At 35.4% G+C, this 10,823-nt stretch overlaps 8 non-coding genes across 8 annotated transcripts; all 8 read right to left on the reverse strand.

The window, feature by feature from the left end:
* Positions 1-670: 670 nt before the first annotated feature.
* Positions 671-752, reverse strand: TRNAS-UGA (transfer RNA serine (anticodon UGA)). Its single transcript has one exon. It is a non-coding gene; the product is annotated as a tRNA-Ser (tRNA).
* A 1,255-nt stretch (positions 753-2,007) lies between these two features.
* On the reverse strand, positions 2,008-2,089 carry TRNAS-AGA (transfer RNA serine (anticodon AGA)). Its single transcript has one exon. It is a non-coding gene; the product is annotated as a tRNA-Ser (tRNA).
* Positions 2,090-4,599: 2,510 nt separating this feature from the next.
* On the reverse strand, positions 4,600-4,681 carry TRNAS-UGA (transfer RNA serine (anticodon UGA)). The gene has a single exon. It is a non-coding gene; the product is annotated as a tRNA-Ser (tRNA).
* A 776-nt stretch (positions 4,682-5,457) lies between these two features.
* Positions 5,458-5,539, reverse strand: TRNAS-AGA (transfer RNA serine (anticodon AGA)). Its single transcript has one exon. It is a non-coding gene; the product is annotated as a tRNA-Ser (tRNA).
* Positions 5,540-5,936: 397 nt separating this feature from the next.
* TRNAS-AGA (transfer RNA serine (anticodon AGA)) lies at positions 5,937-6,018 on the reverse strand. The gene has a single exon. It is a non-coding gene; the product is annotated as a tRNA-Ser (tRNA).
* A 2,503-nt stretch (positions 6,019-8,521) lies between these two features.
* TRNAS-UGA (transfer RNA serine (anticodon UGA)) lies at positions 8,522-8,603 on the reverse strand. The gene has a single exon. It is a non-coding gene; the product is annotated as a tRNA-Ser (tRNA).
* A 776-nt stretch (positions 8,604-9,379) lies between these two features.
* Positions 9,380-9,461, reverse strand: TRNAS-AGA (transfer RNA serine (anticodon AGA)). Its single transcript has one exon. It is a non-coding gene; the product is annotated as a tRNA-Ser (tRNA).
* Positions 9,462-9,859: 398 nt separating this feature from the next.
* Positions 9,860-9,941, reverse strand: TRNAS-AGA (transfer RNA serine (anticodon AGA)). Its single transcript has one exon. It is a non-coding gene; the product is annotated as a tRNA-Ser (tRNA).
* Between the last annotated feature and the right edge of the window lie 882 nt (positions 9,942-10,823).

Genomic DNA, 10,823 nt, shown 5'->3' on the forward strand with positions numbered 1-10,823 from the left:
GTACGGGACAACTTTTAATAGGACAATTATTGAAAAATGAAGGGCTGTAATTAGATCCTTATTGGATAAATCGATCACCCATGGGTCAAAAATAGAGAAACTGCTATTGTGAAATTGCATCATCAAAAATAAAATTGTAGGAAAAACTTTTGCATTTTCATGTGTCGTACGAGACATTGCTAAAAATAGGTTCGGAAAAATCAGGGCTGCCCCTATTATGGATCATGAAAATGTTGTAGATATTATTTGGAACCATCAATGATACATTATTCCATTGACCTGCAATATTTTCAATCATCTCGTGCTTTGCCAATAAATGGTTTCAGGCAGTGTTTGTAAATGACTGTTTAATTAGCAAAATTATTGAAAATTGAAAATTCCATTGTTTTACATCGCACACTACCAGCGTGCAAATTTTTGCGGCGCTCGCGCGATCGGCGGCCGAGATCTCAGGGGGGGGGGGGGGGGGGGTTGAATCAACCCCCCGGTCACAGAACAGCCAAAAAAGCCCGGCCTAGTTAGGGTTAAGATTGAAAGTTACTCAACAAGGCAGTGTGCCTTGACAATTTTCATTGTATTTCTCTGTAAAGTCAGATATTTTGTTTATGATGTGAAAGTCAAGATGGTGACAAAAAAAAGAGAGACACAAAAAACCACAGAGAGTATATTTCGTTGCGAGTAGGATTCGAACCTACGCGGGAAGATCCCATTTGATTTCAAGTCAAACGCCTTAACCTCTCGGCCATCGCAACCTCTTACTAATTGTTAAAAGTGAAAATAAAGTACATCTATTCGGAGTCATTCAACCAACCAGTGATCTTACCTCTTCAAAACCAATAGACCAGCCTCCTGTAACACAAAGGTTAGCGATTGATCGTACTGATACGCTTGATTGATTGCACACTTTAGTCAATGGGATCAATCGTAGAAAAATGCTCTACGATCAATCGTAGAAAAATGCTCTACGATCATCATATTTTTGTGTTACGGGCTCCAGTACTGACCACACAGAAATTTTGTAAAAGGCTAACAACGCCATGTTACAAACGGCCCTGTTACAACCGGTAATGTGACAGCGATGCCCATTGTCACAACTTAAACATTGAAATAAATGATTTTAATTCAGAATCCGAAAGACGTGATTGGGCTTACAGGAAGTATGTTTCGTTGCGAGTAGGATTTGAACCAACGCGGGCAGATCCCATTTGCGTTCTAGTCAAACGCCTTATCCACTCGGCCATCGCAACTTGATATTTCTGGTACGATTATTAAAAGTTAACTTCGAATCAGTTCTACCAAGTTCTTGGCCTGTTCTTGATGCATTCAAAGTTATTTAAGATCGATTACATGGAAATAGGTAAAGACTTAAACTAAATGATAAAATGCTTTTTTTCACACTGATGTAAAAAAAGGCGGGGTGGGGAAAAGATGATACGGAAGGAAAAGGAAAAATAATATGCACCTTCATAATCATTCGCTCAAATCAAATCCGCTCATCTGCAAAAAAGGGAAGAAAACCAAATCCTATCGTTGCGAGTAGGATTCGAACCTACGCGGGAAGATCCCATTTGATTTCTAGTCAAACGCCTTAAACACTCGGCCATGGCAACTTGATATTTCTGGTCTGATTATTAAAAGTTAACTTCGAATCGATTCTACCAAGTTCTTGGCCTGATGCATTCAAACTTCAAAGTTATATAAGATCTGGTGATTTAGTCACGTGATCTTTGCAAATCAAAAGCACGGTAATCAGCCGTCATGACAACAGGATATTTAAACTTAGCAGTGACCTGTGTCACAATCATGATGCTCAATTCAAATATTCATCAATATTTAAAAGATCATTTTAATGAAATATGTTTTAAGATTGAAAGTTACCAAATAAAGGCAGTGTGCCTTGATAATTTAATTGTATTTCTCTGTAAAGTCAGATATTTTGTTTATGATGTGAAAGTCAAGATGGTGACAAAAAAAAGAGAGAAACAAAAAACCACAGGAAGTATATTTCGTTGCGAGTAGGATTCGAACCTACGCGGGAAGATCCCATTTGATTTCTAGTCAAACGCCTTAACCACTCGGCCATCGCAACCTACTTGTTACTTAACATATTGGAAGTAAAATTTAAAATAAACTAGATAACCACTCAGCCATATCAACTCCTTCAAACCAATAGACCATACCACAGTGCTAACAGAACAATAACAATAGGCCCAGTCACATCTCTCGGTATTAAGTGACGTCAAACGTTGATCCAATATATGGCGTGTTATGTTTCTGATTTTTCTCCAAAGATCATTATTTTAACGTTGATAAAAGTAGAATTACAGATACAATTTTGTGAAACGAATACCTAATTGACCCTTTCCGTATTAGGGTGATTCCATACGTGTCGTACGGGACATTTAGAGAACATTTGACAGTTTTTTTTATAAGAAAAACAAAAAATATTCCAGTAACTAAAGGTGATCATCAAGTACTACCAGAGTATTAGGAAAGCCTAGACTTAACATGACTTGAATTCACATCCTGTATTATACAGATTTAAAATAGTAATGTGTCGTACGGACGCAGAAAAAGTGGCTTTTTTAGAAACCTCAAGTTTGTACTCTAAAGTCTGTGAGTTGGACAGATAATTTTCATAGAAACTGAAATCAAATTGATATTCAATTACCCAAGAACAAACACATCTATGAAAGAAAGCAAAATAAACATTCATGAATAAATAAAGCAAATTACAATTTTCAAGAACATTGTGGCGTACGGGACACTCAAAATGTGTCTTACGGGACATCTCTAAATTGAAGCCAAACTTTCTTAGTTTATGTCTCTTTAACTTCTTTAATCACTTTATTTGGCTGATGATAATGATAATCCTATCAAACGTAAGACATTCATTATGTTAGAAACCGCTATTGGCTGAATATTTCTGTCAATATATCATAAACAAAATAATGTGTCGTACGGGACACTTGTGTGTTGAACAGGCACTTGCGTGTTGTACTGGACAGCCTGAATAAAACAATGAACTCTTTATCAATCAGAAGGGGAGCATCGCCCCTTAATTCTTCCTTTTGAATGAAAAGCATTTTAATAAGTAGTCATTCATTACAATATAATTAAGTAACCTCGATATATACAATCGGGATCAATATATTATCATTTTTTTCATGATGGGAAATGTAAAATGGTTCACAGCATTTTTACGAGCTCAAAAACTTGAGGTTCTCTGTGAAATTATATTTTAGTGAATTAATTGATGATTTCCAATACACTATTTAAACAATGAATGAATGAAACTGTTTGCAAAAATTATGGGGCTAAAATGTCATGTTTTTTCATATAAAATGTATTATACATGATATATGTGACAACTTTCACTGGTAATTCTACTAAATATTTTTTTTTCTAAGGAAATGTGATTCTACTTTTTCGAACCTTTCTGCATTTGATGAAACCATATGGTTTGTCTTATTTTCCAGATTTTTTTACAAATTGAAAAAAAGTAAGGAGTTTCAATACTGCATATAACAAAATTAGTGATCATCAAGGGAAGTCCAAATAGATGATTGATATGTAAATATTTTTTTTTTACATCTTATAATAATTTCACATTAGCATGCAAGAGGAAGTCATCTTCCAGGCAAGGGTGAATCAATTATAAAGGTTTTCTTTTCATGCTCAATGACAAAGAAATTAACCTGCTCTGACCAGTGAAAATCACCAGTTTAGCTGAAGGGATTCACAAAAGAATACGCCTACATGAAGTCAATTAAAATGGTTAGAATCACCTATTTCATGTTCTATGGAGATAGAAAGAGTACTTTATTAGTTCACTTTATGTCAAATCAATTACTTAAATTAAAATAGGCCTACTATTTATAGTTTCTGAATCCAAATCCTGCAATTAAATGCAGTATATATTGTGTGTCGTACGGGACAACTTTTAATAGGACAATTATTGAAAAATGAAGGGCTGTAATTAGATCCTTATTGGATAAATCGATCACCCATGGGTCAAAAATAGAGAAACTGCTATTGTGAAATTGCATCATCAAAAATAAAATTGTAGGAAAAACTTTTGCATTTTCATGTGTCGTACGAGACATTGCTAAAAATAGGTTCGGAAAAATCAGGGCTGCCCCTATTATGGATCATGAAAATGTTGTAGATATTATTTGGAACCATCAATGATACATTATTCCATTGACCTGCAATATTTTCAATCATCTCGTGCTTTGCCAATAAATGGTTTCAGGCAGTGTTTGTAAATGACTGTTTAATTAGCAAAATTATTGAAAATTGAAAATTCCATTGTTTTACATCGCACACTACCAGCGTGCAAATTTTTGCGGCGCTCGCGCGATCGGCGGCCGAGATCTCAGGGGGGGGGGGGGGGGGGGTTGAATCAACCCCCCGGTCACAGAACAGCCAAAAAAGCCCGGCCTAGTTAGGGTTAAGATTGAAAGTTACTCAACAAGGCAGTGTGCCTTGACAATTTTCATTGTATTTCTCTGTAAAGTCAGATATTTTGTTTATGATGTGAAAGTCAAGATGGTGACAAAAAAAAGAGAGACACAAAAAACCACAGAGAGTATATTTCGTTGCGAGTAGGATTCGAACCTACGCGGGAAGATCCCATTTGATTTCAAGTCAAACGCCTTAACCTCTCGGCCATCGCAACCTCTTACTAATTGTTAAAAGTGAAAATAAAGTACATCTATTCGGAGTCATTCAACCAACCAGTGATCTTACCTCTTCAAAACCAATAGACCAGCCTCCTGTAACACAAAGGTTAGCGATTGATCGTACTGATACGCTTGATTGATTGCACACTTTAGTCAATGGGATCAATCGTAGAAAAATGCTCTACGATCAATCGTAGAAAAATGCTCTACGATCATCATATTTTTGTGTTACGGGCTCCAGTACTGACCACACAGAAATTTTGTAAAAGGCTAACAACGCCATGTTACAAACGGCCCTGTTACAACCGGTAATGTGACAGCGATGCCCATTGTCACAACTTAAACATTGAAATAAATGATTTTAATTCAGAATCCGAAAGACGTGATTGGGCTTACAGGAAGTATGTTTCGTTGCGAGTAGGATTTGAACCAACGCGGGCAGATCCCATTTGCGTTCTAGTCAAACGCCTTATCCACTCGGCCATCGCAACTTGATATTTCTGGTACGATTATTAAAAGTTAACTTCGAATCAGTTCTACCAAGTTCTTGGCCTGTTCTTGATGCATTCAAAGTTATTTAAGATCGATTACATGGAAATAGGTAAAGACTTAAACTAAATGATAAAATGCTTTTTTTCACACTGATGTAAAAAAAGGCGGGGTGGGGAAAAGATGATACGGAAGGAAAAGGAAAAATAATATGCACCTTCATAATCATTCGCTCAAATCAAATCCGCTCATCTGCAAAAAAGGGAAGAAAACCAAATCCTATCGTTGCGAGTAGGATTCGAACCTACGCGGGAAGATCCCATTTGATTTCTAGTCAAACGCCTTAAACACTCGGCCATGGCAACTTGATATTTCTGGTCTGATTATTAAAAGTTAACTTCGAATCGATTCTACCAAGTTCTTGGCCTGATGCATTCAAACTTCAAAGTTATATAAGATCTGGTGATTTAGTCACGTGATCTTTGCAAATCAAAAGCACGGTAATCAGCCGTCATGACAACAGGATATTTAAACTTAGCAGTGACCTGTGTCACAATCATGATGCTCAATTCAAATATTCATCAATATTTAAAAGATCATTTTAATGAAATATGTTTTAAGATTGAAAGTTACCAAATAAAGGCAGTGTGCCTTGATAATTTAATTGTATTTCTCTGTAAAGTCAGATATTTTGTTTATGATGTGAAAGTCAAGATGGTGACAAAAAAAAGAGAGAAACAAAAAACCACAGGAAGTATATTTCGTTGCGAGTAGGATTCGAACCTACGCGGGAAGATCCCATTTGATTTCTAGTCAAACGCCTTAACCACTCGGCCATCGCAACCTACTTGTTACTTAACATATTGGAAGTAAAATTTAAAATAAACTAGATAACCACTCAGCCATATCAACTCCTTCAAACCAATAGACCATACCACAGTGCTAACAGAACAATAACAATAGGCCCAGTCACATCTCTCGGTATTAAGTGACGTCAAACGTTGATCCAATATATGGCGTGTTATGTTTCTGATTTTTCTCCAAAGATCATTATTTTAACGTTGATAAAAGTAGAATTACAGATACAATTTTGTGAAACGAATACCTAATTGACCCTTTCCGTATTAGGGTGATTCCATACGTGTCGTACGGGACATTTAGAGAACATTTGACAGTTTTTTTTATAAGAAAAACAAAAAATATTCCAGTAACTAAAGGTGATCATCAAGTACTACCAGAGTATTAGGAAAGCCTAGACTTAACATGACTTGAATTCACATCCTGTATTATACAGATTTAAAATAGTAATGTGTCGTACGGACGCAGAAAAAGTGGCTTTTTTAGAAACCTCAAGTTTGTACTCTAAAGTCTGTGAGTTGGACAGATAATTTTCATAGAAACTGAAATCAAATTGATATTCAATTACCCAAGAACAAACACATCTATGAAAGAAAGCAAAATAAACATTCATGAATAAATAAAGCAAATTACAATTTTCAAGAACATTGTGGCGTACGGGACACTCAAAATGTGTCTTACGGGACATCTCTAAATTGAAGCCAAACTTTCTTAGTTTATGTCTCTTTAACTTCTTTAATCACTTTATTTGGCTGATGATAATGATAATCCTATCAAACGTAAGACATTCATTATGTTAGAAACCGCTATTGGCTGAATATTTCTGTCAATATATCATAAACAAAATAATGTGTCGTACGGGACACTTGTGTGTTGAACAGGCACTTGCGTGTTGTACTGGACAGCCTGAATAAAACAATGAACTCTTTATCAATCAGAAGGGGAGCATCGCCCCTTAATTCTTCCTTTTGAATGAAAAGCATTTTAATAAGTAGTCATTCATTACAATATAATTAAGTAACCTCGATATATACAATCGGGATCAATATATTATCATTTTTTTCATGATGGGAAATGTAAAATGGTTCACAGCATTTTTACGAGCTCAAAAACTTGAGGTTCTCTGTGAAATTATATTTTAGTGAATTAATTGATGATTTCCAATACACTATTTAAACAATGAATGAATGAAACTGTTTGCAAAAATTATGGGGCTAAAATGTCATGTTTTTTCATATAAAATGTATTATACATGATATATGTGACAACTTTCACTGGTAATTCTACTAAATATTTTTTTTTCTAAGGAAATGTGATTCTACTTTTTCGAACCTTTCTGCATTTGATGAAACCATATGGTTTGTCTTATTTTCCAGATTTTTTTACAAATTGAAAAAAAGTAAGGAGTTTCAATACTGCATATAACAAAATTAGTGATCATCAAGGGAAGTCCAAATAGATGATTGATATGTAAATATTTTTTTTTTACATCTTATAATAATTTCACATTAGCATGCAAGAGGAAGTCATCTTCCAGGCAAGGGTGAATCAATTATAAAGGTTTTCTTTTCATGCTCAATGACAAAGAAATTAACCTGCTCTGACCAGTGAAAATCACCAGTTTAGCTGAAGGGATTCACAAAAGAATACGCCTACATGAAGTCAATTAAAATGGTTAGAATCACCTATTTCATGTTCTATGGAGATAGAAAGAGTACTTTATTAGTTCACTTTATGTCAAATCAATTACTTAAATTAAAATAGGCCTACTATTTATAGTTTCTGAATCCAAATCCTGCAATTAAATGCAGTATATATTGTGTGTCGTACGGGACAACTTTTAATAGGACAATTATTGAAAAATGAAGGGCTGTAATTAGATCCTTATTGGATAAATCGATCACCCATGGGTCAAAAATAGAGAAACTGCTATTGTGAAATTGCATCATCAAAAATAAAATTGTAGGAAAAACTTTTGCATTTTCATGTGTCGTACGAGACATTGCTAAAAATAGGTTCGGAAAAATCAGGGCTGCCCCTATTATGGATCATGAAAATGTTGTAGATATTATTTGGAACCATCAATGATACATTATTCCATTGACCTGCAATATTTTCAATCATCTCGTGCTTTGCCAATAAATGGTTTCAGGCAGTGTTTGTAAATGACTGTTTAATTAGCAAAATTATTGAAAATTGAAAATTCCATTGTTTTACATCGCACACTACCAGCGTGCAAATTTTTGCGGCGCTCGCGCGATCGGCGGCCGAGATCTCAGGGGGGGGGGGGTTGAATCAACCCCCCGGTCACAGAACAGCCAAAAAAGCCCGGCCTAGTTAGGGTTAAGATTGAAAGTTACTCAACAAGGCAGTGTGCCTTGACAATTTTCATTGTATTTCTCTGTAAAGTCAGATATTTTGTTTATGATGTGAAAGTCAAGATGGTGACAAAAAAAAGAGAGACACAAAAAACCACAGAGAGTATATTTCGTTGCGAGTAGGATTCGAACCTACGCGGGAAGATCCCATTTGATTTCAAGTCAAACGCCTTAACCTCTCGGCCATCGCAACCTCTTACTAATTGTTAAAAGTGAAAATAAAGTACATCTATTCGGAGTCATTCAACCAACCAGTGATCTTACCTCTTCAAAACCAATAGACCAGCCTCCTGTAACACAAAGGTTAGCGATTGATCGTACTGATACGCTTGATTGATTGCACACTTTAGTCAATGGGATCAATCGTAGAAAAATGCTCTACGATCAATCGTAGAAAAATGCTCTACGATCATCATATTTTTGTGTTACGGGCTCCAGTACTGACCACACAGAAATTTTGTAAAAGGCTAACAACGCCATGTTACAAACGGCCCTGTTACAACCGGTAATGTGACAGCGATGCCCATTGTCACAACTTAAACATTGAAATAAATGATTTTAATTCAGAATCCGAAAGACGTGATTGGGCTTACAGGAAGTATGTTTCGTTGCGAGTAGGATTTGAACCAACGCGGGCAGATCCCATTTGCGTTCTAGTCAAACGCCTTATCCACTCGGCCATCGCAACTTGATATTTCTGGTACGATTATTAAAAGTTAACTTCGAATCAGTTCTACCAAGTTCTTGGCCTGTTCTTGATGCATTCAAAGTTATTTAAGATCGATTACATGGAAATAGGTAAAGACTTAAACTAAATGATGAAATGCTTTTTTTCACACTGATGTAAAAAAAGGCGGGGTGGGGAAAAGATGATACGGAAGGAAAAGGAAAAATAATATGCACCTTCATAATCATTCGCTCAAATCAAATCCGCTCATCTGCAAAAAAGGGAAGAAAACCAAATCCTATCGTTGCGAGTAGGATTCGAACCTACGCGGGAAGATCCCATTTGATTTCTAGTCAAACGCCTTAAACACTCGGCCATGGCAACTTGATATTTCTGGTCTGATTATTAAAAGTTAACTTCGAATCGATTCTACCAAGTTCTTGGCCTGATGCATTCAAACTTCAAAGTTATATAAGATCTGGTGATTTAGTCACGTGATCTTTGCAAATCAAAAGCACGGTAATCAGCCGTCATGACAACAGGATATTTAAACTTAGCAGTGACCTGTGTCACAATCATGATGCTCAATTCAAATATTCATCAATATTTAAAAGATCATTTTAATGAAATATGTTTTAAGATTGAAAGTTACCAAATAAAGGCAGTGTGCCTTGATAATTTAATTGTATTTCTCTGTAAAGTCAGATATTTTGTTTATGATGTGAAAGTCAAGATGGTGACAAAAAAAAAGAGAGAAACAAAAAACCACAGGAAGTATATTTCGTTGCGAGTAGGATTCGAACCTACGCGGGAAGATCCCATTTGATTTCTAGTCAAACGCCTTAACCACTCGGCCATCGCAACCTACTTGTTACTTAACATATTGGAAGTAAAATTTAAAATAAACTAGATAACCACTCGGCCATATCAACTCCTTCAAACCAATAGACCATACCACAGTGCTAACAGAACAATAACAATAGGCCCAGTCACATCTCTCGGTATTAAGTGACGTCAAACGTTGATCCAATATATGGCGTGTTATGTTTCTGATTTTTCTCCAAAGATCATTATTTTAACGTTGATAAAAGTAGAATTACAGATACAATTTTGTGAAACGAATACCTAATTGACCCTTTCCGTATTAGGGTGATTCCATACGTGTCGTACGGGACATTTAGAGAACATTTGACAGTTTTTTTATAAGAAAAACAAAAAATATTCCAGTAACTAAAGGTGATCATCAAGTACTACCAGAGTATTAGGAAAGCCTAGACTTAACATGACTTGAATTCACATCCTGTATTATACAGATTTAAAATAGTAATGTGTCGTACGGACGCAGAAAAAGTGGCTTTTTTAGAAACCTCAAGTTTGTACTCTAAAGTCTGTGAGTTGGACAGATAATTTTCATAGAAACTGAAATCAAATTGATATTCAATTACCCAAGAACAAACACATCTATGAAAGAAAGCAAAATAAACATTCATGAATAAATAAAGCAAATTACAATTTTCAAGAACATTGTGGCGTACGGGACACTCAAAATGTGTCTTACGGGACATCTCTAAATTGAAGCCAAACTTTCTTAGTTTATGTCTCTTTAACTTCTTTAATCACTTTATTTGGCTGATGATAATGATAATCCTATCAAACGTAAGACATTCATTATGTTAGAAACCGCTATTGGCTGAATATTTCTGTCAATATATCATAAACAAAATAATGTGTCGTACGGGACACTTG

The sequence above is a fragment of the Lytechinus pictus genome, unplaced genomic scaffold, assembly GCF_037042905.1.
Source record: "Lytechinus pictus isolate F3 Inbred unplaced genomic scaffold, Lp3.0 scaffold_154, whole genome shotgun sequence".
Taxonomy (NCBI): Eukaryota; Metazoa; Echinodermata; class Echinoidea; order Temnopleuroida; family Toxopneustidae; genus Lytechinus; species Lytechinus pictus.